The sequence below is a fragment of the Etheostoma spectabile genome, chromosome 8 (assembly GCF_008692095.1).
Source record: "Etheostoma spectabile isolate EspeVRDwgs_2016 chromosome 8, UIUC_Espe_1.0, whole genome shotgun sequence".
In the NCBI taxonomy this organism is placed as follows: Eukaryota; Metazoa; Chordata; class Actinopteri; order Perciformes; family Percidae; genus Etheostoma; species Etheostoma spectabile.
This window is the reverse complement of record NC_045740.1, coordinates 21,163,000-21,190,930: the sequence shown is the minus strand read 5'-3', so window position 1 is coordinate 21,190,930 and position 27,931 is coordinate 21,163,000. Positions and strand designations below refer to the sequence as shown.

The 27,931-nt window shown below is 39.3% G+C and overlaps 1 long non-coding RNA gene across 1 annotated transcript; it reads left to right on the top strand.

Moving 5' to 3' along the window:
- On the top strand, window positions 1-26,298 carry LOC116694499 (uncharacterized). Its single transcript, XR_004333193.1, has 3 exons — window positions 1-12; window positions 3,862-3,869; window positions 26,154-26,298. It is a non-coding gene; the product is annotated as an uncharacterized LOC116694499 (long non-coding RNA).
- Window positions 26,299-27,931: the final 1,633 nt, after the last annotated feature.

The following is a 27,931-nucleotide window of genomic DNA, read 5'->3' as shown; positions in this document are numbered from 1 at the left end:
TAGCTTAGCTTAGTCTTTCTTTTTTCTCACAGTTTGGAGTTTTAGAACAGGGAAATGTTATATGTTGAAGGTAGAAGTGCTGGTAGAAAGGAGTGAGTTACACTAATTTCTCTATTAACCAAACCAAGACCACTCACAACAACCTAGATTCCCTCTAACCACTGGACTGAAAGTGCATGCCGATAGTCATGCTCCTCTTGTGTCTCTGCTGCATTTGTCATCAAAGAACTCTGGCGCAAAGCAGAGCTGTATCGGGGGAATGTCAAGTCACAAACACTTCCATATCAAAGTATAAGTTATTCTGTAGTACAGGTTGTGTAGGCTGTAAGAACATCTTTTAGGATGTGTAAATTAGATGCATTAAACACAAGAGTAAAGAGTAAGAATCGGAGGCATGCACTGACTGATCATGTAGGATGTTGAATATAAGAGCTACCAACAAACAATAGATAGCTTAAATTACAAAAAGTAGGTCAAATTAAAATCCCATCTTCTAAGCCTCACCTATATACCCCTGTAACTTGGTTTCAAATCTTTCAATTTTTTAGCACAACATGCCAACATGAAGGAATTAACTTGACAGTTGTTTTTATATTGATTTTAAGGTTGCTAAATCCTGATTGGTGCTTGTGAAATATGTGACATTACATGCCTCTTTTCCAATTTCCACTCACTTTGAACCAACCAGTGAGAAAAGCACAAATATAAAACTCTGTCACGGGAAATAATCAAAACGTACGGAAGAGTAGGCCCACCCACAAGCTTTTCCTTAACCTAACAGCATCACGCCAATAGTCCCAAGCAAGCGCGTGTTATATGACGCTAAAGGAGACGACCAAGCGCGTGTTATATGACGCTAAAGGAGACGACCAAGCGCGTGTTATATGACAATAACAACAAAGGCACCTGACCAAGCGTCCATATTTTACGAGATGGTAATGAGAATGTGTTGGTCATTTAGGGCCACTTTGCTAATTGTACGAAGCTGATTAACCCTCATGTTGTCCACGGATCAAATTGACCTGTTTGCCTATATCAATGTTCTTTTTAATTACCCAAAATAACATGATTGATTCCACACAACAGTCTTTGGCAAGTACAAATCTCTACTTTCATTAATTTTGGGGTGTCTTATTCAATTTTATAGCATTTGAAAAAAAATTGAAGTGTTTTTTAAAATATTATTGAGTATTACATATTCCAGTCTATGATTATCCATCAACATCCATTCCTTTTATTTAGTCTAAATAATTCCTAATTTCTGCTTTTCTAACTCAAACGTTAGGTGTACTTTCCTATAAATGGTTTATTGACCATAAATTCCAAAAATGACTGTAAACTAAAGTTAGTGTTATGTAGTGTTGAAAACATCCAAAAAGTGACAAACGTTGAAAAAAAGTGTCAAAAGTGTTGAAAAAAAAATGATTTTCAATTTTGACTGGAAGACAACACAAGGATAGAGAAGAAAATAGCTTTTCATCTGTATTGCATGTATCACTGTAGAGAAATCATACAGTGCGTTTACATGCAGTTTAAAAACGCCATGTATTGACAATGTGTCTTGGCAAAGAAGTAGACGAAACGAGCAGCCCGCTGCTGCAACGCCTAATGTTAGCGTTAGTTAGCTAACATTAGCTTTCTAATTAAAGAGCCAAACAAAGTTGTCAGTCATCTGGCGAGAACACTGTGCTATCCTACGCTGTGACAAAATGTCTGAATGCAGCAATAAGCTGTTAAATTGTAATAATTGAATGGCTGGTTGGTGTAATTTTAACATGGATCAACCGGAAGAAAAAGCCTTATTCTGTAGTTATTCTAAGTTTTGTGTTGGAAGAGCACGCCACCAATTGTCCCGGAGGTAGAGTTACGCTCATAATTTTTTCAGATTCTTCCCCGCTTATATATACGGGGAGAATTGGCATAACCCGGTTATCCACTTAATCGGGATATGTTGGTTACTTACTTACAAGTGTTTACCAATGTTCTCTAATGGGGCTCAGCGCAAATTCTTCAGAAAGCCTCGCCACTATCTCTCCCTAAAACTATCCAGCTGTTAGAAGCGTTCACTTTTCAGTAAACCAACCAACACTGGCCACAAAATTCATGAACCAATCACAGCATGACATCCTGCTTTGAATGTCTTCTCTCTTGCTATCAGCTGTCTTTTCAGCCAAACATTCAACTCTCCTCCTCCTCCCCCTCCAGCTCTGGTCTTCATCAACCACAGCAACCTGAGTCCCTTTCTGACAGACAGCTGCTGCATTTTGGTTTCCGGGTTCCTTCTCTACCGTCACCAGTGTCTAGGCTCCAAAGTTTGGCTTCCCTACCCCTTAATATTTTTAACAATCCCCAACAACTCTGTACATGTTATATTATGCTTTGTACAATAAATCTTCAACAAAGTGTCTCCTGATTGAAATGCTACAAATATGAATTTGGTTGGACAACGCGACAGAACGCCTTAGATGAATGTTGTCGTTGTGACGTTGGTGACACTGACTAAAGGGGATCTATCTCGGGGAGATTTGGTGCTTTTTTATACTCAAGCACTCACCATCAGTATTTGCAGCAGTATGTAGGCTGCGTTGTACAGCTCTCACTTAATGCTATGCTCTCTCAGCCACTCCGGGGAGCAGCGAGGGAATATAGCCTGCCATTCACAGCCTCCATCAAAAGCCATTTGTCAACTTTCTTTAGCGCACATCAGTACACAGAGCTGAGAGTGGCTAACCTGCTGCCCCCTTACCGACTGAAGACATACTGCATGGAGTGGAAAATGGGCCTGAAATGTGCAGTGATTTGACAGACACTGTCAATATGTTTGTGATGGAATCGCTTATTCCCGCACTGAATGTTAAAGGTATGGCAGTACTGGTGGTGCTGGATTTGTGGCTGCCTATTAATTCACTGGATCCATTTTTCAAGCCCGGGGCAGGAGGCAGTGCTGGCAGGGAGCGGCACCGGTGTAGGTCCAGAAAGGGAGCCGGGCAAGAGGGCAACTTAACCGGATTCAACAGCATTTACGGACATCATGGCAGAGGTGAAGATACCAAAGATAATGTTGGCAAAGGACCTTTATGTAGACTTATTTACCTATATATCTATGGGCATTTTAATTCACTACTTGGTGCCCCATTTATAGTACTTTTCCATTTGTCAACTATTGTTAAAATGTGCAGATGTGAAAAACTATTCTTTTTTGCTATCATCTAAACATGTGTGGCCCTGGAAGTTTTCAAATGGTAGAATAAAATTGTCTAAAACTGGATAAAACTTTCCTTTGTTGATTCCTATTATTTCATTTCATTAATAATAAAAGGAAAAGATGATAACTGAAAACACAAACTGATAAACAATTAATGTGTATGTCCATTTCTTGGCACATCGCTCAGCCCAAAACTCCTGCAGGTTCTCTGATGTCAAAATCTGGAGCCACCTCAAAGAGCATATAACTTGTCTCACTAAAAAAACTTAGAAGTCCCCTTTGTTGTACACAATTAATTATATTGTATTTATGACTTAAACAACCGAAACAGTTAAGCAGTCTACAGGTGTCCATTAATGTGTGTAACCATGATTATAAGTCATCATCAAAAGGAAACAGCAATACCCATGCTGACAGACAATGCCAAGGAATTGTGTGTATATTTGCTGACTCTATTAGACAGCATCAGTATGGTTCTGGATGGATCTTTAAGCAGTGTCGTCTTTTGAAAGGTTATATGCAGAGCTACACTACACTGCTGACATCCTCCCCATCAAAGTAACGTGCACACACTTCATCCTGGGGATAGGTGCTGCATCAGCCGCACTAAAGTGTCTGGGGATTGTGTGGGAATATCTTAAGCCTTCCTGATGCAGGCTATAATGTTAGTGAGCGTTATATATTTGAGACACCCTGATCCACCAAGGAGAAGAATCAAAGACAGATTCCTCAGTGCTATGGGATTTTCAAATGCATGAATGTATGAGAACAGTTAGGGTGCAGGGTTGTATTTTACGGGAATGGAAAAGGTGACATTCCATGAGCAGATTCAATTAGTGTTACATGCAGGAACAGCCTAAAATAAGTGCATGCATGATGTTACCAGCTTTTGCCTGGAATGCCTTTTGCATTGTGCTCTCCAGCTATGACCGCAGTCATTTCAGTAAATTGGATGGAAAAAACATTTGCAATTAAATCAAAAGCTTTCAGTGATTTCAGGTATTTGCTGTTGTTTATTCCGCAAAATGCAGAATATCCTGAATCATTATACACATGTTTAGGGCGATTTTCTACAATGATTGATTCAAGGCGAGACATCAGCTCAATCGTACTAAGCAATGCTCACTTAAAATATTAAGTATTTACAGGCAGCGGGTTAGAAGGAAGACATGAAAAGGATGAGTGACGGTTTGCCAAATCTTTCTCCTTCAGTATGTTGAAGAACAACAATAAGTCTGGGTTTGTGTAAACGTGATATCAAAAGCTCTCACAGTCTTGTATGAAAAAAAAATATTATTTGATTGTTATTTTTCTTTCTAAACCAAGAAGCTAATGTGCAAAGTTTGCAGTTCTCCTCACATTAAATGTCAATTATTGTAAAAGCAAATAAAGTGAACAAATGTTTCTGATTCAAATCCTGGCTTCTACAAATATTACACAATACTCCCATGCTGTTGAAGCCAATGCACATACACACACACACACACACACACACTCAGACTGTGATTGATAGTTCTGAAAGAAAGAGGAGAACGAATCTATCTGCTCTTAAAATCAATTCTCTGACTGCATCCACTGGTTGCTGTCAGCAGACTGACTTATGAGACAGCATCCATACTTAAATGGTCTGGTTATCAGCTCTCACTGTAGCGGCATTAAACAAACACTGTAAGCACCGAAAACCGCACTTGTCACTTAATGAAAATAAATCTACATAAAGGTTCATTTCTTCAAGTTATGTTCTCCTCTATTGTGCCTAATCATTTTACAATGACTACTAAAAAAAACATAATACTATCTAAACAATGCATTTAAAAAAAAAAGTGGTCTTCAAAAACACTAAAAAAAAAGCCAGAGAAAGACAGTATGTATAATGAGCACTGGATGCATTTTCCTTATGTAATCTAAGGCATTGCAATTTACAGTAGACAACTGTTTGTTTTTTTTATCCAATTTTTTTTTTCTTAGCAGAACTGCTGATAAACGCCTCTTAAGCCAGGAGGCATCTACTCTACATACACACATTATAGAAAAAAGTTCAGCTTTATCCAACCATAAATTATGGGAACATTCGGTCTCCTGCTCCAGTTACTTCATTGCAAATTAAATGCAGTGTGCGTGGCAAAGAAGATGAATAAATCAGTTTTTTTTTTTTTTAAACACAAAACGCCAGTGACAGGCAACTACAAGAGTGACAGGAACAATGATAGGCATTTAGGAAGAGAACTTGGGTTGGATATTGTTGCTTCCAGGCATTCAAACTGGGAGTGGAACATGTACTCATTGTGCAGACACCACCTGCTGACAACTATTTGGGTGCTGCCGTTTCCACTCCAGGCTCAAACTTAACAGGACCCAAATACAATCAAAACTGTGTTGCATATGTACACGCATGCACACAGACAGCTTTTCCATCACTGCCAAAACTACTACCACTGGAATGAGAAACCAAAATGCTATCGACAGTACAGTTGTACTTTCCACTAGGGCTGTACAATATATCTTTTGTCATCGTCATCGCAATATCAACTGGTGCAATAAACACATCGCAAAAAGCTGCAACATATCATGATAGATACGCAGAGATTTAGAGTTAGCTGAAAGAAAATAGCAATATTTCTAAAAGACAGTATCAGTACAAAAGTGCACCTTAAATTCTGTAGTGGTGCATTTTATATACAATTTATGATTATATGTGTTCAACAAAAGAACGTGAGCAATTATCTACTTTAATTTGGTTTAAATTCAACAACCAATTTGTTGTGTTTGAGAAGACTACTGAAAGCAGCACAGATGGAGAACTGAAAAATGTTAATATGGTAATATTACGGTAATACGGTAATATTTGTTTATTTACAATGAGAACTTCTCTTAGAGTCATGATAAGCAAATAAGTCAATTTTGTTTCTATAACCCCAAAAATCATTATATATGGTATCTCAAGACCCTTTTAAATAGAGCAAGATAGACCAAAGCAGAAACAATTTTAGGTGAATTCATACTTTTACTTTTCAGAACGCGATATACTGCACACTCTCACTCTCACACAAACACACACAGACAGACACACACACACACACACACACACACACACGCTCTCAGAGTGCATGAGAGACTGCTGGAATTGGTTGAAGTCATGGAAAACTCTGGTTATTGGTCAAATTTGTTGCACCAAAGTGACTGGTGATTGGTTGAATTTGCTTGAATCGGCGGGATCGTAACATCGCAAAATCCTGGGGGGACTGAATGTTAAATTAAAAAAGGAGGTTGCACTTCAACAATAGGATTCTCAGTGGAGTGCTGAACCCAAAATTCTATGAGCATATTTCCAAGTTGAGAAGGACAAAATACCTACATTTCACCTGTTAGGTTGGCTCACATCACAATAGAAGTACGCTTAGGCATTTTGACACAGATTCTTCATCAGAATGTTATCTAGCAAATGTTGTACAGCGTAGAGCAGAGCGTAGAGTGTAGTAGTAGGCTTGTAGTAATTTTTAAATCTAGGTTAGTAGTACTGCATGCGTCCACTCTGACTTTGTATGAATTCTTGTTGCACGCATTCCACGTTGGCTTGTTTTCCAAATGATTTCAGATTCATGACTCAGGTGTGGTTTGTTCAATGTTTGCAGGTTACAATCTTTCAACAGTAAACAAAAAAAAATGGACAAGAGGAGACCAGTTATCTCTCAGAGAAGCAATTACTGGAAGCAATAAAAGGCGTAGAAGTGCATTCAACAGAAGCAATTTTTGGTACTGCTCTCCCTTTGGCAGTCCACTTGTTCTCACTTGCACACAGAAATAGAGAGAGACAGAGAGAGAGAGAGAGAGACAGAGAGAGAGAGAACGCAAGGGGGATGCAGTTTCTGAGGTCTTACCCCTTCCCTTTCTCCCTGCTTACCATTTCTCATTGCAATACTGAATTGTTTACTTCCTACAGATGTGGGCAGAAAAAAGTGAAACAAAGAGAAGAAATTTCGACCGACTAGATACTGCTGAGAGAGCACAACAGGGTCACAGAAGGGCCTGATGAACGGTGGCCCACTTTGGAAGAGCTGAGGCTGCCTTCCTCAGAAGTATTCCAGTGCATCTGGTAATGGTACAGCTATAAAAGAGAGTGATAATGACAGAGTGCATCGCTCATAAGTTCAGAAAGTAGTGCGTTCTCTATTAGCACAATCATAAAGAAAGACAACAATGAGGCTTTCACATTTATGTGCGTGGGTGGACTAATTATGTAATGTTTCTGCTCATCCTGTGCAGTGACGTATACTGCTGTTAAACATTCTGCCATCCTTTGTAAAGAGGTCAGCTCTACCCCACATTTTGGAATGATTTGAATTAAATCTTATTAAATGTTTGATTAAATTGATAAGTGAACACTCAATCTTGTAATGTGTAAAATCTAAAAGCTCTGTTGTATTTCACCTTTCTATACTGTGTGGCGTTTGCCAACTTATCTAAGCCTTTATATATATATATAATATATATATATATATATATATATAACAAGACTGAAGTTGTTGTGCTGGGCCTTAAACACCTCCAAACTTCATTATGTAACAATATAGCTACCATGGATGGTATTGCCCTGGCCTCCAGCACTACTGTCAGAAATCTAGTTATTTATAGTTATTTTTGATCAGGATATATCCTTTAACGCCCATCTAAAACAAACCACAAGAACAGCCTTTTTTCATCTTCGTAACATTGCCAAAATTAGGACCATCCTGTCTCAAAACGATGCTGACAAACTAGTCCTTGCATTTGTTACTTCCAGGCTGGACGACTGTAATTCTTTATTATCAGGATGCTCAAATAAGTCCCTTAAGACGCTTCAGCTGATCCAGAATGCTGCGGAGCGTTTTCTGACAAGAATTAAGAAAAGAGATCATATGTCTCCTGTATTAGCTTCTCTGCATTGGCTTCTTGTAAAATCCAGGACTGAATTTAAAATCCTTCTACTGACTTATAAAGCTCTAAATGGTCTAGCACTAACATATCTAGAAGCTATCCGGCTCCTCTCTTATGGAACCAGCTCCCAGTCTGGGTTCGGGGGGCAGAAACCGTCACCACATTTAAGAATAACCTGAAACCCCTCCTGTTTGATAAAGCTTATAGTTAGGGAGTGAAGAGTTGCGACGTCCGCCTAGCCAGGCCCACCTGCTTCTCTTCATAGTCGTCAGATTTATCTACCATATAATCAATAATGTCATAAAAGTAGAGGGAGCCAGGCCAGTAAAGCCAGAAAAGGCTGGGGAGAGTTCTAGCCTGACCAGACACCTCTCCATAACCTGTCTCTCTTAGTTATGCTGTAACAGTTTTAGACTGCTGGGGGATTTTCTTTCCTTCAGTCCTTTGACACAATGAGCTGCTCTCTCCTCTCTCTTTCCATTTGTGTGCATCTTGTCCCAGGAATACTTGTTTCTAACCTAGTTCTGGGGAGTTTACACCCCGGAGTCCTTATGGTTTCTTTTTGCCCAGCATATTTCCTTGGATTAGGATGGCAACAAGGTCTTGGTTGTAGCTGCCGCCCTGGTACCGCTGCACTCCCTGCTACACCCTGTAGCGCCCTGCAGGGCCCTGCTAAGAAGAAATCGATGGTTGAGTTTAGGAAAAGAAGAATGAGGTTGGGAAAATAACAAAACGAGTGAGGAAACGCCACACGTGGGATGTCATTCCCTCTCTCCTGGGTGAAAGGCTTGTCTTTTACCCATCCACCACCTTGATCAACCTCGGTATGTGGATCTTGCCCTTTCATACTACTCCCTATGACGTAAATTCACACGCAATCGCAAAGTAATGTAAGAAGCTAAACGGCGTTGATAAACTCGCTAAAAAGCAAGTATAATGCCATACGAATTGGCGGGTCATACATACGCCATTTCATGAGATCAGTCTGAGACTTGGAAGACCACGAGACTTGCCGAGCACAGTTTGTTTCCTATTTTCATGTTTAAGATTATAGTAAAAAACAGAAAATTGTGTGGTGAATACATCATTATCCTTTCCACATCCCCTCAGGCTTGTTTTTGTGAGAGATTGATGTTTGTACCTCTTGCACTTTCCCTTTGGAAATATTCATCAGAAGTGCTGGCTGCATTCACTTCATAACCTCTCCCTCCATCTCGCTCTCAGTATATTTCCCTCTCCCTCCCTCTCCTCTAATGGTTTAAGTCTTCCCTGGGGGAAAGATAGCCAGGGATGATGCGGCTGTGGATGGGTTTAGAGTTGCTGAAGGTCTTACTTGTCATGGGAACAATATAAAAATGATAAAGCTGGATTTTTCAGGGCTTTCTCGATGTATTTCATTTTGTCAAAGCCAGCTGACTGCTTTCTGCTTGGATATGGCCCTGGTCTGGTTTTGAATCATATTCACAAGCTGTCTCTCCTAGTTATCTTGTTCTTTATTGCCTCTACTGTATTACTTCTTGCCTTAGCTGGATGCCCAGATGAGAATCACAACTACTTCAGTCGCCTGAAGCACATCTAACACATTTTTAAGATATTTCTTATTGTTTCATGAACAACAGCATTGCAAATCACCTGACTCTTCCATAAATATTTTTACATTTCTGTATTGGCAGTGACATACTTTTATTTGTTAAATTCATGTATTGTTGTCACAAAAAAATGTTTAACACACACAGTACCACATATGCTGTGTTCATGTGTGTATTTGTATGCATGGTACTAACATGTTAATAACACCTTTGACAACAGAAAATGATCAGAGCAAAGCACAGTCATGGCCATCTTTATCAGATGAAGCATGATCTTAGACAGTAGCAGAGAAAATGAGATGTCACATTCTGAATAGAATAGGCTGACATTTACAGAAGGCAATAATGTTTGATAAACGCAGGTCACAGTGAAAAATACTGAATTGCCACAAATAATAACAGACTTTTTGTTTTTTTCCTGTTTGCTGAGCACTATATAAATCTCTTTGAGATGCATCACTTTCTAACTATATTTTCTCGATTCAAAGCACTAGTAAAGAGCAACCATCTATTCTTTCCAATATGCTTAATACACCCACTGCTTACTCCAAGGGCCACCTTAGATGCTGATGGCACCCTGATAGGACTGTATTAATAGTTTGATCCAAATAGTCACAAATACTGTACCTTTCTATGGTCATGGATTAATAGTGTAGGTTGTATCTCGTGTCCCAGAAAAGAAAAGGTGAACAGAATGGAGGGAGGCTGCTTATTGTCCAAATTAATAATAAGAAATAAATCTGTTTCAGATGCCTTTTATATTTAGGCATGCAAACAGGTCAGGGGTAAAAAAGGATATTGCGGACCCCCGACCCTCTGGGACAGGGGCGTCCAACTCAACTTCCCTAAGGGCCACACTGGAAAATCTGAATCACATCAAGGGCCAGACATGTACAGCGTATTGCTTTTATGTAATTGAAAAAGTCAAATATCTATGACCGTATTATTGCATGTCTCATATACACTTCTCACTTAACAGTTTGACAAAAATGTTAGAAAAAGCATCAAAAATGTCGGGAAAGCGTCAAAACAATGAAAAAAGCGCCAAAACAAAATGTGACAAAAACTAGGCTAAACATTTTTTTATATAAAATTATTAAAACATGTACTGGAACAATCAATTTTTGCGAGTTCTTGACTTTGTTTTGCGAGATCTCGAGTTTTATTTGCGAGATCTTGACTAGCGCGCTAGCTAGCCAGGTTAGCCTTTCTTTCCTCCATGTCAAAGTCAAGATCTCGCAAATAAAACTAGAGAAAACATCCTCCACAGACAACAGATATCCACTGCGTACTGCGTAGGAAAATAAGGTCCTGATGAAAAAATAAGTTTAACTAATTCCTTTTATATCTATTTTTTATGTTCATACAGATGTTTGAGGATTTGTGGTCATAGAATATGCCTCAAAGACATGGAAATCATGAAAATGTATTGGAAAATGTGTATGAATTCATTTTTTAGCCGCGCTGGGGCCGACAGACGGCATGAGAAAGTAGAAAGACCTTTGAATAATCTGGGGAGGAAAAACCCTGTAAAACTACTACTACTCGGGACTGTGTGTGTTATTTCTTATACTGTCATAGTTTATGTTTTTGCACAAGTCTTAAGTCTGTTAGCCGTTTAGATGAGATAAACTCGTGACCATTTCTCTGCTTCTCATACAGTCCAGTATGGACCCCCCCCCCCGAGCACCAACACTCTTGTCCGGATTGGAGGCTTCATCCTGGCCTCTCTGACCTTCCAGCAGATGTGGATCCTCAAATCGGAGTACCATGCCCCTCCATCGTCCTTCACAAATGCTTCTGTTCCCTCCCTCCCCTCCTTCCTCTCCCTAACCAAATGCAACTTCAGCTCTGTGGTAAACAACTACACCACATTTTTCCTACATACTCAGGATTTATATTTTTTAAAAAAGGCCAATATAGAGGATGCTTTGGCTAGATTATTCAGTGTTCTGCAGTTGCATCTGGGGATTTAAAAAATTTACATTTAGTTTTCTTAGCGTCAATTCAAATGATTACTGTATTGTTCAGACATGCACTCACCTCTGAATGCTGCCCAGTGTTTGGAGCATATTTAAACACGGTTGTAGCATCACTTGTATGTAAATTGTGTCTGTTTTTTCAGTTTCTTTCAGACTTAAACATATCTCAGTTCTGATATTTGTATCTGTATAATACGAAATTAAAAGCATTGCTTTTGTACATGGGCTAAAGTCAATTATTTAAATTTATTAAATGCAATAGCATGTATGTAAAATATGTTGAACAGTTTGTACTGCCAATGCCAAATAGTGTAATATACTGTGAATCACAATTACAGTAAAACTATAATAAAGGAAGGCATTTACAGTATCATTTAGCAAATTGTAATGACAGTATAATTACGGTAAGGGTATTATTCTACTGTAAAACTAAGTTACAGTAAGGGTATTATACTTTAAAATTAAGTACATTTATAGTACTGTAATGGCATAGTTAAAGTAACTCACTGGCAACATGTTGCAAAAATATAATACAATACGAAGTCTAACAGTGTTTATATTGCTTCATCCAACATCCTTTGTCCTTACTATTTAGAAATACAAACTGGATGTCAAATTGCTCCACAGATGGATTCTGACAAACATGTCCATGTCACAAGGACATACTCCTACAGCAACACCTCGCGCCTTTTATAATGGAACACTAAACATTGTGCAGCAGACTGAAATGACATGAAAAAAAAACTAAACTTTGGAGAACTATATTGTAGTAATACAACATGCTGTACGTATTTTTTTAACATGACTCACTGTGCCTGAAGAAAAAGCTGTCTAACCAGTTCTGCAACACAGAGCTGTTACTAGACATTATGTTAATGGAGCATTTTGTGGATGAGCTGAATCTTTCTTTCCTTCTTTAAAAATATTTAATTGTATTTATTTGATTAAGACTATGCCCATTATTAATTAATATTTCTGTAAATGCACCAGTGTTAGCCAATTGGCTATTTTTCAACTGTAGTCCTACCAAGGATGCATGTCTTTTATGGTGGGAAGAAACCAGAAAACCCGGAGGAAACGCATGCAAACACGGGGAGAACATACAAAAGGCATACAAACATACAAAATATGAATAATAAAGATTATCAGTAAGATAAAAAAGCCCAATATGCAAAACGATATGCTAAAAAGGTAAACCGTTAACAGTGAGGATCATGAATAAACAGGTAGCAAGACCAAAGGTCTATGACCCCACTAGAGGCTGCTATGTCCATTGGTTGAATATTGCACAGAATGGACTTCCTCCTCCTGATTTGGCAGTAAAAGAAGAATCTTCATCCACGGCAAATTTCAATAACATCCATTCATTACTTTGCAAGGTATCTCATTAGGATCCAAAAATATGGTCAAGAGGATAACAAACTCTTTCGGAATTTGAATATCCATAATTAATTTCATGGCAATCTGATCAGTTGTGCATAATATTTTGTGTCTTGAATTAAAACATTTGTCAGATAGAACAATAAATGCCCCTGCCTTACGTCCAGCTTTGTGGGAAGAACCCAATTTGTAAAATACTGACATTTTGTCATGGCCACAAGAACCAGACTTGCTCTCAAAACAAAGACACACACACATACACACACACAGTGTGTCTTCATTCTCTGCTGTGGACGCCATGACTCCACTATATTATTACACAGCAAATATTTTTGTTTGCTGCTAAATTGATGTTCTGAATGTTGAGTACTGAACCTTTAGAGCCTATAGATTTACCTCCCTACTAATATTGTTTTTTCGCCTCCACACACGGCATGCCTTGCTACCAAAATTGTTTCAAGCAGAAAGAACAGTTGCTTTTTTCCCTTGATGACTTTAAAGTGATGATACAAGCTCTTCAAACTGACTTACCGTAATATGAGTGCTCAGTTTCACATCTAAATTGCTTTGACCAAAACAAGTTCCAAAAAAAGACCAAAAGTCATTACTTTGTAATGATTATGAATTTCTTGACATTTGGCTTATTTTGTTCTTATCTGCATGCTATCAAGTTAATGTTATCACATTATAATCATTGATGCAAAAAAAACAATGCCGTGATACCATATTACTGCCAGACATTCTTCATCATAAGTGGTATTACTGCAGGTCTGAAGAACGCTGGGATCACTCATGAGGTCTCTATTGAGCACCAAGAGCTTTGACACAGTTTTTTAAAAAGCACATTGTTGCTGCGGTGTGCGTTTTCTTTGCCACCGCTTGTGTGTTTGAATAATGACCGAATACAACTGTTAATTCTCACAAGATAAGGTTGCTATTACTAATGCAGTTTGCTACTAAGATACAAATGAACCTAAAAACTGGGTGTAAAATAACTATTTCTAGTAGGTTCACTGCAGTCAGTATCCATTTCTGTAACCTATTTAGAGCAGATTGTTTTCTTGGCAAAGTACAATTGCAAGGGAAGTACTGTAACTCTGGTAAGCACCATGCAAGAAACCAAGCAATGAGGGTAATAAGGATTAGTCTGTTCATTTAAAATGGTGGTTACATTTGTTCAGAGCATTTTGAAAGCTTGAGCATTTTGCTGTGTATTTTACAAAACTACATAAAAAAGTCCTGCTAAATCAGTTAAATATTCAACAAAGCTATTTGGAATAAGTTAAAACTGGATGTTCTTTGATCTTTTAAAAGCATAAACCTCCCCTATGCTCTGCTATGACAGACACTTCATTTCATTTTATATTACCACCTTTCTTCATGGCCTTTAATGTATATTTTCATCGGTATCACAAGGGATCCATTTGCTCCTGAGAAGACTTCAACACCAAGGACAGAAAGCATCGGGGACAATGACAAATGTAGGACATCTGATTCAATATGAAACATGTTAGAGCCTTATGGGGAAGGAATATTGAAAGCAGCGCAGTTACAGGGCAGACCTATAGACCCCATCCCATGTCACCGCTGGTTAGCAGCTCCACCACCACGCCTGTTTCTCCACAACAGAAAGGTAGCCTGCTAACCTTGCCCACACAGCCTTAATCTTCCAAATGCTGCTTGAGCATTTGAATTTCTGAACATCAATCTCAGGGCCCCGTCCTGCCTTGATTAATGGTCCCCATCTATCACGGCACCATGTGGTGCGCAGGCCTTGCCCTGCCAGACAGCTTTGCTTTAGAATAATGGGCACACTCCATCCCAGTCCCTACCATGCAATGATTGTGCATCTTTGTGATCTATCTGTCAAGCCCCTGTGTCAAAAGGGACAACAGGGGACAGTGCAGGTGGAAGCAATCGGGACCATTGCTGCACGCCATGTACAGTATGCAAAAGAATGTCTTTCATTGTGGCTAGCTGTGCTGACTGATAAACAGCAATATATTTCCTTAGAGATGACGACATCTCTTTCATTCTGTCACACATGGGAGCATGAAGCCTTGGAGACATTCTGTCTGCCATCAATAACAGGTGCGGGGGAAAGCAAAGCCACTAACGGCGACTCCAGGTTTTATTCAGCCATGGTCCTTTTTTTTCTTTCTAAAATGCCAAACTAAATTATAAGACACATGTGAGTGCTCAGATGTACATATGCCCAAACTCACTGTCTTATGAAGATACAGGTTGGCCGAGTAGTTCCTTTCCAACGAGCCACAAACATAACAGTGGATTAAAAAGGTACTTTGCTCTGTTTAGGAAACATTGGTGTTCATCAATATTCTGAAAAATAATTAGCTGCAATTATGCCTGCCTCTCACCAAACCAATTACATGCCACATGATCAAGCCCCTTATATGGGCACACCAGTATTCAGTGGAGTCAAGAGCTATTCATGCTTTTAAAACAAGCCATTCGTCACTGTCAAATGAGTATTCTTCACTCTTGATGGAGCTTTTGTGTGTCTTATTACAGGCAGACAAGAGAACAAAAAAACTCCTAGTCCCTATGCAAAACCCACAAACCGGGCAGAAATGTGTCTTTTTTTGATTGAGAACTCATTCATAACAGCAATAATTAAGATCCCGTCATATTGCAGCATTTTGCATGGAAAAGGAACAAGTGTGACCATAGTTACACCATGGATCTAACCAGTACATCTTGGTTTCCACAACATTCTCTGGTATTGTTTTTTAAATGTTGCAGCCCTATTACATGGCCCACTGGGATCAGCACTGATTTGAGGGAGTATTGTGTTGCTGCCTGTTGCTGACATTTCGACCAGCTGGATATTGCTGCTGTATTCCCCAAACATTGCCCACTAGTACAATGCTTATGTCAATCTATTTCAGGCGTGAAAATGTCCTCCCAAAAGATCATAGGACAAACTGGGAATGAGTGTGAATAGAAGAAAGTTTGATTGCCTTTAAAGATTTAATACTTCACAACAGTTGTCTCTCGATACATACCATGTAAATATATCTGAAGTTTTTTGTAAATCTTATTAAAAAAAAAGGTTAAGAATCTGGCAATACACATTAAGTTCTGTAGTTATGAGGTTAAGCGAACCTAACCAATGATTTAATTTTTGTTCTTTTCTTTTTTTGGCTTGAGACATAATCAATACAGATAACCCACATAACAGTATAAATTGCACGTATGAAACAGGGATTGTGTTATTCTGGATGTAGATGCGTTTCTGACAGCTGAAGTGAATGAAGGGCCACAAGAGTCAAGACTGTATATGGTAACCCTCCAACAGGTAGGCTCTGGGCTCACTTACAGCCATTTTCCTTTCTAAGCATTAAAAAAAACTAAAGATTTAGTGTGTTGTGAAAAGACACAATAGAAATGATCTCATTATAACATTGCAAGTCTTTTTTTATAATGAGATGAAAGCATGGGGAGAGGGGTTGTTTAAAATTGCAGTTGAAATTACTTTGTTTTGTTGCAATTAGTTTAAATAAATTGATAATTGCATGAAAGTATGAAAGACATTGGGCGGACACAGCCAAACACTGTGCATACATCAGTCATGTTCCTAGACTTATTTCATAAGCCTAGTGTTTTTGCTTTAAAACAGTTTTTGGAAAAGTGACAGCTCTAATGAGCATTGGCTTAAGCTTGCCAGGGTTGAATAAGAAATGTTTGCCGTTTGTTTGCCAGTGTGAGTCCTATTTTGTTTTCATTCAAAATTCGGTTGGTTTGGGGCCATGTGTGTTTCATGTGAGCTGGGCACCATTAAATTGTGAATTCCATACTACATAAGCCATGTAAAAAAAAAACATGGGCTGGGCAGATAGCAGGCATAGACTGAGTGAGCGAGCAGAAACACGGAGGAGCCTGTGCAGCTCATCAAGGTTTTAGGGAAGTGACTGGTGCTGGTGCAGTGTCATCTACACATATTGCCATGGGGACAGAGAATAACCATGAGAGAGTCAGTGGATGGTGTGTTGTTAATGAAAGATACAGATTGCAATAGACTGGTTAAGGAAAGCTTTCCAAATCACTTGCAGTTTTTTACACTGACATAAAATAAGCCAACAACTGTCCAGCTACAGCTAGGTGAATTAAAAGTTGTCCTGTTAGTGTTCTGCCTGTTGTCATAGAGATATGGTTACAGTATGTACTAGAGCTGTCAATCTTCCGCTACAACAGCATTCAAATGTCATGTTATTTTTGTTAATTATTATTCATATATATTCATATTATTATTCCAATTATATTTGAATACTTAAATTTCCAAATTCAGCCTACTATTATTATTTACTACACTACTTAGGCTTACTCATTGCCAATGCCACTATTAGCGTATGAGTGTTGTTATCTGTTCTGTCCACTAGTGGGACTTAAAAAGATTAGCATTTCTGGCACGGCACTTTGTCTACATTGATTTCCAACCACGAGAACACAGCGGCAAACACAAATGCACACAGAACCCTGTAAATAAACATCGTCAAACAAGTGGAGTGAAGCAGCTCTATTGTAAAGGCTAACGGTGTTCAGTTTGCAAAATGACAGTACGTTAGAAAGCACAGGCAAAATGTCATAAATGGGGTAACATTAGCGTTAGCCACCATGCTAACGCCATTGATTACAAAACCTGTAACCTGTGCTGTCACTACTATTTTAGTCGTTCAATAGCAACCTTCTTTTCCGTTTCTTCACAATTGTCTCGTTAACAGAAATCCAGCTTTACAAGTGAAAGGCGGTTAATGGTAACATTACAGTCCTTCCAGGATTCTGGATTGCAATAAAAGTTGAATGTTTTTCACAACAAAGTTGAGGGAGACAGAGAAAGTTGAGAAAAAAGTTGTGATTTTTTGGTGATTAGTTCTTTAAAAATAAAAATAAACTTGTTTTGGGGAGATTGAAACTACTCTAGGCTGAGTTTTCCTAGGACTTTACCAAAAAGGCTTAGAATGCTGCAAATGTTGGTATAATATATGGCTGGTGGATTTAAAGGTCCCATGGCATGAAAATGTCACTTTTTTAACATTAATATACATTCTTCCAGCCTGCCTATGGTCCCTCAGTAGCTAGAATTGGCAATAAGTGTAAACCGAGCCCTGAGTATCCTGCTCTGCCTTTAGTCCTGCACAGCCCCTTATGAGGTCATAAGGGGCAAAGGTACCTTCCCTTTCTCTGCTTTGCCCGCCCAGAGAATTTGGCCCACCCATGAGAGAGAGACATCATGGCTTTCAAACAAGCAAAGTGGCAGTTAGTCAAGGCCACACCCCCAGCCTCCACCTTGCCCCTCTCTTCTCCTCAAGAGCTACAGACTCAGAAATGGCACATACTAAGGAAAGCTCATTGTGGGACTGGCTCTAGTGGCTGTAATTCTGCACCAAGGCTGGATTTTGGGAAAGAGACTTCAGATATGGTATTAGGGGACCACTAAGGTCTATACAAAAGCATCCAAAGAACACCATGTCATGGGACATTTAAGACAAAAAATAATAATGTATTGTATTGATCAAATTTGAACATGTTAGTGGCTCGTTGATCTTTACATTGTTAGTTAGTTCCCTATCCTGGCCTGGGACACACATTCATATGGTTTGATAACCGTGACTTATTGGACTTTAATTTATCATTGCACTAGCAATTACGATTGTAGTTGTCTTTAATTTAGGTCATCCTGTACTACATCTTATCTCTGGTTTTTCCTGCATCCACCGTGTGTGTGTGTGCTTGCGTCAGTCGCGGGGGAACTCAGCAGCCCCGCCCGCTGCAGAGGGCCGACAGGATTGAAACAGCAGCCGCTAATGCGACATCAGAGTGAAAAAAAAACGTTACAGCGTACATTGATGTTAAAATGTATACAGGTTGGCAGGACGGTCTGACATGTTTTGCATAGTCTTTCGCTGTACGTTTTGTTGGTAAATGTGAGCTGTTCGGGTCACATACGTCTCGTTAAACAAGGTAATGAATAGGACCACGTAAATGTGATGTCAACCCGTTCTCACTCCCGCTTGGTCACCGGCTCTCAGAATCACATAATGATACAAAGACTGGCACGTGGACCTGCTGGGACGGGCTGAAGTCGCGGGAAATTATTGGTCAAATTTGCGAGCCGCACCAAAGTCAAACTGATGTTTGGCCCCGTTTCCTGTTAGTAGAAAACCGTGTGCGCTTTGCCTCCTGTTGATGAGTCGTGGAACGGTTTCCCTGAGATGCTTAGTTGGAGGGTCAACCAGTACAGCCAGGATATAGCGTTTGCTTTTCTTTCCTTAATTGTCAAATGGTTTATTCATGAGGCATCACTGAACCTCTGTCATCACTCTGTACCTGGGTCAGTATCACATCACCTGCTGTCAGCCTTAGTTTGCTGCACTGATGTGACAACTGCCGTGTTCACAGGGAGGAAGGGACAAGGAGGCAGAATTGGACAACAGTGTGTTTCATCCGCGCATTACTCTATTTGGGATGTGGGATGATGAAAAATAGGTTCAGGTCACCAAGTCATACATTTCTATATAAACTGGAAGAAAATAGACTTGATATCATGGATGGAGAGAAAGCTTGGCAGCCAAACTTTAAGCAACCCTTCATCGCTTGGCCTTGAGGTCTTTCCTGTAGACAGCAGGGATGTCACAATCACTCTTGTACTGTCTGGAGTACTTAAGACAATTGCACAGGTACAGGGAAAACAAGCAGTGGATGATCTCAACAACACCTACAGAAAGATGATTTACTCTCCAAAGCAGGACTGCCAAATGTCAGTTCAGGAGGAGGCAAAAGACGTTGAAGGATGTGGGTGATTTTTAAGTGTAAATAAACTCTGCATTATTCCACTTTTATAGATGGGGCAGAGCCTTGCAAAAGTCAATAGAAGTGCAGTCAGTTCAGCACTCCCTTATTTTTGTTTTAAGAACAGTATTGGGCAGAAGACACTTTTGGATTTGTCCATCACTGTGAATCCGTGTTTGTCATCATGGTCAAACGTGGTCCTGGAGACACCTACTGTAGCGGGAACTTCCACGGAGGTGGTTTTGAGTACTTCTCTAGGTATTTATAAGGGCTGTAATAATATGCAATAGGAAACCTAAATGGGGTGGTGATAGCGCAGTGGATATGACATATGCCTTTGGTGTGGGACGTTCAATTCCCACTGCGTTATATCAACCAATGTGTCCCTGAGCAAGACACTTAACCCCTAGTTGCTCCATGTGTGCGACCTCTGATATATAGGTAGGTATATATACATGTGAGTTGCTTTGGATGAAAGCGTCAGCTAAATGACATGTAATGTAATGAAACCGAAATCGCGACACTCAGCTCTACGAACCTGTGTCGCGGAGTGAGAAGGCAGAATTGAGTCAAACACCTTCAAACTCCCAGGGTTATCCTTCCCGCCCAGATCCAATGCCACCACATCTTTAAATTACTATAAGTCCTTTTGGTGCATTCTGCCTCTTTTGTTGGGCAAATTTAGTAATGTAAAGACAACTAAAAGCAAAGGGTGGGAGGGGGGAACACCGCTAACGCTAACGGAGGTGTAACGTTACGAACGGCCGCTGTTCTGACTAGGGTGCCTGTTTCTGTGTCCCTGCCGTTAGCGTCCTTAGCACCGGAGTTAGCTAAGTGCTGACTGCTAAATGGCTGGGGGCTGACTGTGGCTGTGTCCCCAGGCTGGAGCTGTAATGATAGGGGATGATTGCTAGCTGGCTGGGTGCTGACTGTGGATGAGTCCCCGGGGGATGTCGTCAGCTCTCATCCCGACTGAAGCCTTGCAGCGCTGGGAGACTTAAGCAGACAGACAGGGGTGTGCTAGCTAGCTAAATTTCCATTAGATTAGTCATCTATCTATACAGTTAACAACTCAATGAAACATACAAACAACTAATTAGGTGTTTCTCTTTTTACATTCAGTTTTTATGTTTGTGATGATGCATGACGACCGTATTTAGTTGAGTAGTGAAACCCCTTGGATTTCCTGGAGTGGGCCTGGCTGTAAATTTAGTGTGGAAATGGGTGCAGATTAGAGCGTCATTAGTCAAGGCATTAGCAGCCATGTGCTGCTCTCCCCCCCACCCCCACCCCTCTGCAGCTTTGTTTCTCTCTCATAACACGCGTATTCAAACAGAATAACACAAACAGAAAAGGAATGAAATCATTTAGAAGACACAAGGCAATGCTGCACACATAGAAACATGCATACTGTTCCTCATTGTTCTGAAAAAAAGAGGTTTATTTCTGAAAACGTAAGCACTGTTTTTTTTATATCACCATCTGTAAATCCAAGACCTTTGCCTCATCCTGCTGTACTGAATATGAAATATTACATAGTTTATACGATTGCACACAGATCGCGTCACTTAGAAATTTCCATTGCACTCCATTATAGACAGAATACCATCTGATTTCAGTTGCATTGTTTTTTAACCAGGGCAGCAGTTTCCAGATTACATTATGTGCTTACATAATTGCAAAAGGGTTCGCCAATGTTTTTTTAGTTCGTTCTTTGACATGATATCAGATTTATTAACAGAATGTGCTTTTGGAACACTTGTTGAATTGTTGCTGAAAATGGGGGCAATGTAGATATTGCATTAAAGATCAGCCCCCCCCCCACTTAGATCAGCTGGTATTCGGTCTATAATGGAGTGGAATGAAAATTTGTAAGTGAGCCCAAACTTTTGACCGGTAGTGTAGATATAGTACCCATTTCTTTTATGTCCTGCATTATTGTGCCTTCTTTTCCACATACGTACATATTTCTACTATGCTGTATCGTTAGTTGTTAATCCCGTGTATGATTTATTCTATGATATGTCATGTTGTGTATGACTGGCTCTCTTTTAACTTATCTTTTTACATTTTTCTATGCCTCCATATTGTATAAAATACTCCATAATGAGTATTTTAATCACCTGAAAACTTCATTTAGTGATTAGACATTTATCAAATGTTAGAAAAAACAATACCTGCTGTGTTGTATGAATCAAATAACCAATAACTTGCTCAATTACTTTCATCATAATTGTAATATGCGTTGACACATAGAAGGCATAGGAATGATAAGTAACAGTAATGTTGCAAAAAGCAATATGCTCCTCTGCTACAGGCATTAATAATGTACTGTCAGTTGTACTGCCCAAATTATTTTACATTCACAGCTAAATGAAGTGTTTTTGAATAATTTCAACAACAACAACAACAAAAAGCGGCAGACAAGTGTAATCTAATTACTGCATCAGCATTAGGAAACACCTGTGGTGACAGAAATTGTGATATTTGTGCTCAAATCCTCTGGACCCTTATGTTTGGAATATGGTGTTTTGAGTTTCCTCAGGCAATTAGCTTAACATCACACACTCCTCCACGGGTGACAGAGCATACCCTGTGGCACACTTGCCACGTATTCCATGTATTTATTCTCTCCTACACAGACGCCGGAAATATTTAGCTTCTTATTATTCGTGATGCTTTTGCAAACTCTTGTTTTGACAGGGGGGGGCTCGAGGAGGAGGGGAAGGCCATTTTTAAATCTGAGCTGACTCCCACTGCCTGCCAGCGTCTCCTTAACATAGCAACAGCCAATGCACTCACACATACAGAGGGAGTAAAAAACTAAGGACTACTGCCTGCTATTGCCATGCCATTTGCTCTCTATTAGTCATAAATAAAGTTGTTTTCTGTTTGTTTTCCTTATTTCTATGACATTAGTGGGAAACATAGAACAAATCACTCCTTGCATTGGCTTAAACCACAAAAAGGTTACTCGGTTGATTGCAGCCTCCTTTTTTCGTGATCAAATTTTTGTATTTATTTTTGGAAAAGTAAACAGCAACAAAACAATTCCAAACAATACACTGAGACAGAGAACGCGTCCCAGGGCCAGAAAGAAAAAAATAAAATAAAAAATAAAATAGAACGTAGAGAGGAAAGACAAGAGGGAGGGAGACAAAAACAACACACGCAGAATATTGCAGCCTCCTTACGCGTGAACACTATCTCCCACAAGCTATTTCAATAATTATTTCAATAATTTCCAATTTCAGTTGCTGTTCGTTCTTCATTGAAACTCTCGCCAAAGATTGTTTAACAGTATACAGATAACATGCTTACACAGTTGAGTATGTGTACGCCTCATACCTACAGGATAATAATACACATCCGTCGGGAAAGAGGAGAACATCAAAGGGAATGCAGCCTGCCTTTACACAGCCCTGCATGTTTAAAACGCATACATAATATGATAGCGAAAGCCTGAGAAAAAGATTGCAGAAGAATGTTCAGGGTCAGGTTCAACACAAAACAGCATTCAAAGGCACAGCATCCTTTAGTCATGTTTCTCACTGTGTGTGAGTGTGTGTGTGTGTGTATATATATATATATATATATATATATATATATATATATTTATAAAAAAAAATATCATTCTCTTGCTCCATAACATTTAATAGTTGCATCAATTTCCATGAAACATAAGCAGTGATCTGACAGAAAAATTGGGATATGGGGGTGCTACTGATGTGCAAGTGAGCATTTTAATATCTCCAATGAGGTGTGTGGATGTTTTCTTTTTCACTAGTTGTATAGGCTATAGCTCCGGAACCTCACCCGAGATGGGACTCACTCGTTAAAGTGTTTATTTTGACAATCAACAGTAAAGAGTGACAGGAAATATTGAGGGAAACACAAGCTTGCTGTAACACAAATCCACCAGGAATTCATACACATAAATTAGTCTTAATTAATTATTCCGGACATAATGGCACTTCCATCATAGAAAAGAGAAACAATGAAAAAAAATAAAGAATTCCAACCAGGATTATGACATTGTTCACACAAATTTGCTCAGTTGTTTCAGGTAATCGATGAAACAGCCCGCTCGGCCTAAATAGGTGTGCAATAGAGAATTCCTAATCTGCAGTGTCTGCTTTAACAATCAATTTGAAATTAGTTCTTGTAGTTGAACTAGTCTCGGGAGTCACAGCCATCGCCAGTAATGTATGTAAATGGTTCACTCTATTCCTTTGTTGTTTCAGAATGTCATAACCAAAAGTAGACCGAGATCCGCACTTTGAATCCATCATACGGTCTTCCTTCTCAGATGCAAATAGCAATATAACAAAGCTGCAAACAGCAATCTGAAATAGAGTGTAACGCAATATATAACATTTTCTGGCTTTTTTAATATTAAAGCACGGCAAACAGTAACTATAATGGTAGCAGTGGCTTAATTATCACAACAGGTTATTTTAGAATGTGTGAACCAAGTACCATGTCGACCTTAATGTGTCTGCTTGATTAAATTCCCAACTTGATTAAAAAATTCTCAATCATTTCCAGTTTTGTTGTTTGGTTGCATTGTTTCTCTTTGCCATTTTGTCATACAGTATATTAATATAAATTAGTGTTGACTTGCATGCAGTATCTAATGAATATCAATGACCTACAGCTAAATAGTTAATTTAATAGACAAAGCAGGATGTGCTGAATGCAAACTTCATCAAGTAAAAGCTCTGCTTCCTAGTAAATGAATCCAGAATATGTAATCCGAAAAAGATGAGCATGATTAGTAAAGTGGTTGCATATTCATCTGTAGTGCAGTAATGCGTGACACCGGTGGAGTTTCCTAGTGAATCAGTGGGCAATTGGTCCCAATCCGAACGCAGACCCTGCATATATTATAATAATCATGCTTTCTCCTGAGACTGTGGGCCATGCTAGAGGCCTGACAAGCACAGGCAAAGTGACATTAGCTAGCTCTTGTTGCGTGACACAACCTTTTTTGCAGATTTGCACGTAATCAAACTCCAACGTGAAGAACTCAGTGCCGGGGTGACCTCTACCTCCCCCAATGGAGTATCCGCCCAATATGCACCTGCGGGCAACCCTCTGCTGCCTGTTATCCCCTCTTTCTCCCCCCACCCCCCACTTCTGTATACTGTATGTAGTACCTAAAAATATTGCATAAGAAACCCAAAAACAAAATAACTCAGTACTATGAAACAGTAGTTCATTAAACAAAAAGCAAATTCAGTGGTATTGTTCTCTCTGTTTGGCTCCTCTAAACAACGTTTCAATAACTGTTTTAATGCTTGTTATGAAACTTTAAGGCTTGTGAAAGTTATACGCTCTCGCTTGACCTGGAAAACAACGCCAATGCCATCCAAGCTCATTTGAACAACATCATTGAAGGTGACCCCTGAACAGCATTGCACGCACTGCCATGGCAATGCTTAAAGGTTATTCAACTGAAAATCAGATGATCCGGCTTCTTCTAATTGAGTTCTTCTATCAAAAAGTAATTTTGAAAATATAGTGGGTAATTTTGCAATTAGTGGTGTGTTCTGCATTTCACTTTCCTTAAGCTCATTGTGTAATTATTTGAGTTGATTCCTTAAATAAATCCCCACAAATATGTGCTCATTCATGTGTAATTACTTCCACCATCTAATTAAAGTATTCTGGTATGTGTAGAATCTGCCATTCAGAATACATATGAGCGAGTTGCTCAAACGACGGCCGCCATGTTGCGCCTCCGTCTTTAACATACATTAGCCAGAGAGGGACATACCTCGGCATTTCGCGCTTTTACGCTCAGTAACGCTGTGACGAATGCCAGGGAGGGGGAGAAGATTACTCGAGTCACGATTGCTGGCGGCAGATTTAAAAGCCTGTTGTTCACAGGATCACAACAATTATGTAGCACATGTAACAGAGTCGCCGAGGAAGTTAAAACAATGCAAAAGGCAAAGCAACAGGACCAAAGTTAATATTGGAGTGGCTTTTCCAAGATGAAAAGAGCTCATAAGGAGCTAGGATTTCTCTAAAGGTAATTCTGCCTATTTGTGTAAATTCAAAGTTTTATAGTTGCTTGGCTAACATGACATGGTTGTACATAACGCTAGAACAACGTCTAGGATACATTTCCACCCGTTAGTGATGAAAAAGGATGGTCTACCTTGTAACATAAACGTAATCATGTGTCGTGATTTCCCTGGCAGACTACTCACATCATGTGACACACACCAGCTAGATCAGCTGAGTGTAAACAATGGAGATGCTAAGAGCTAATTTCGGTTCCATTGACATTGTTCATACTGCTCAGAGAAATCTATTAAAAACACAAACCTCCGTTGTTTCTCTGCTACGCTGTAAACATCGCCTTACACTCTTAATCTCGTACAATATACAGAATAACGATAGCACTGATACTTTATCATGCATATGTATGGAAACCTGATAGCTGATGTTAGCAATGAAACGGTACCACAATAACATGAAATTAGTATTACACTTGAAGGATCACTCACTGTTGAAGTTGTACTTCTTGGAATAATACGGCCACCGTAGGAGTTAAAACACGCTCGGAATGGGAGGGGCTAGAAAGTAATATTCAGTTGGTTGTCATACACAATTTTACCACTAGATAGGAGAAATTCTTACACAGTTTAGCTTTAAAATGAGGTTCTGTCAGAGCAAAAGCCATATGAGGGCTGGGGACTGCGTAGGCCAACGCAAGAAGGAATCACTTTGGCTATTATTTAAATTGTTAATGTGAGAGATCTTTACTGGACCTTCCCTGCAATCTAAAAGCTTCCGTTTACCTTTACAAATTCATTGTTATGTGTTTAAATAGCATATTAACATACCTTAAACCTCAGATGTGTATTAGAAACTAGGCCTCCACGATTGTTCTAAAAATCGCAATCTCAATTCACCCTGTTAATTTTTAAACAACTTCAATTTGTTTTAATTATTTTTTTAATAGCTTTGATTCTCTTTAATTTTATGAGCCGACTGCATCACAAATGCTACTTCTTTGGTGAGTTTTAAACATAGACTGTATAAAAATAGGTTTTAAAGTGCTCCCAAGCGCTGCAATGCTCTCCCGTCTCTTAATTGAAGCCTCTATGTTTACAGGCTTTTGGTGATGAGCAATGCGCTATAGGTGCCAAAAAAACAACAACTATGTTTTGTACTCCCAATTTGTTTTGTTTTGTTATGGTAAAAAATAAAAAATTGTAACCAAATAAAAAATTGTGATTCATAATTTTCCCCGAATTGTGCAGGCCTGTTAGAGACTCTTGGTCTCCCTCTTACTTAAAAAAGCAACCCTTACTCTATGCTTTTTTTCCTTTCACCAAAGTTTAATTTCAGTTTACTGTTAATGTCTACTTTGTAAATGCTAATGTTGGCAATTACACAATCAACTCTTCTGCCCCAAAACAACAATCCTCTAATAGCACATTGACTGTATGTAAGGCAAAAAAATGGATGAGTGGGGCCGCACTCTATCCCTCTAACCGTCACTATTTATAGCCCAAACAATTAAGCTGAGGAGACCTTCATTAGCCTGCTGCTATTCAGCAGGACCCTGAGTTGCCTTGCCAGCCAGCCAAACAGGTGTTCCTTAATAATCACTGTTGAATTGCCAGCAACACTGGTTTGCGATTTTCCCATCCATATGTTTCAAGCTGTTAGCACTCCTCTGCTGAGAAATGAATGGCTTTCTAAGCCTCGATACAATATCTTACAGAACTACAAGTGGCTGTTTGCTGGCAGTCTGACCCTATAGGACAAACTGGCAATGTGTGTGACATTAAGCCACTGTGTCAACAGAACCCATACAGTATCACAGCATTTTAAACTGAAGTTAATCAGTAGGTTAACAATTTTATGATCAAAATATAAAGTTATTGTCATGCCTGTCCTATACTGCAACACCTATTTTTTAGTCCTGGAAAACTCTGTGTTTGCTTTCCTATGGAGGATGAACACAGCATTTTTATGAGGATGATTTCACTGTCCTGATATGCCGTAGTAAGTGACACATATTTAAGATA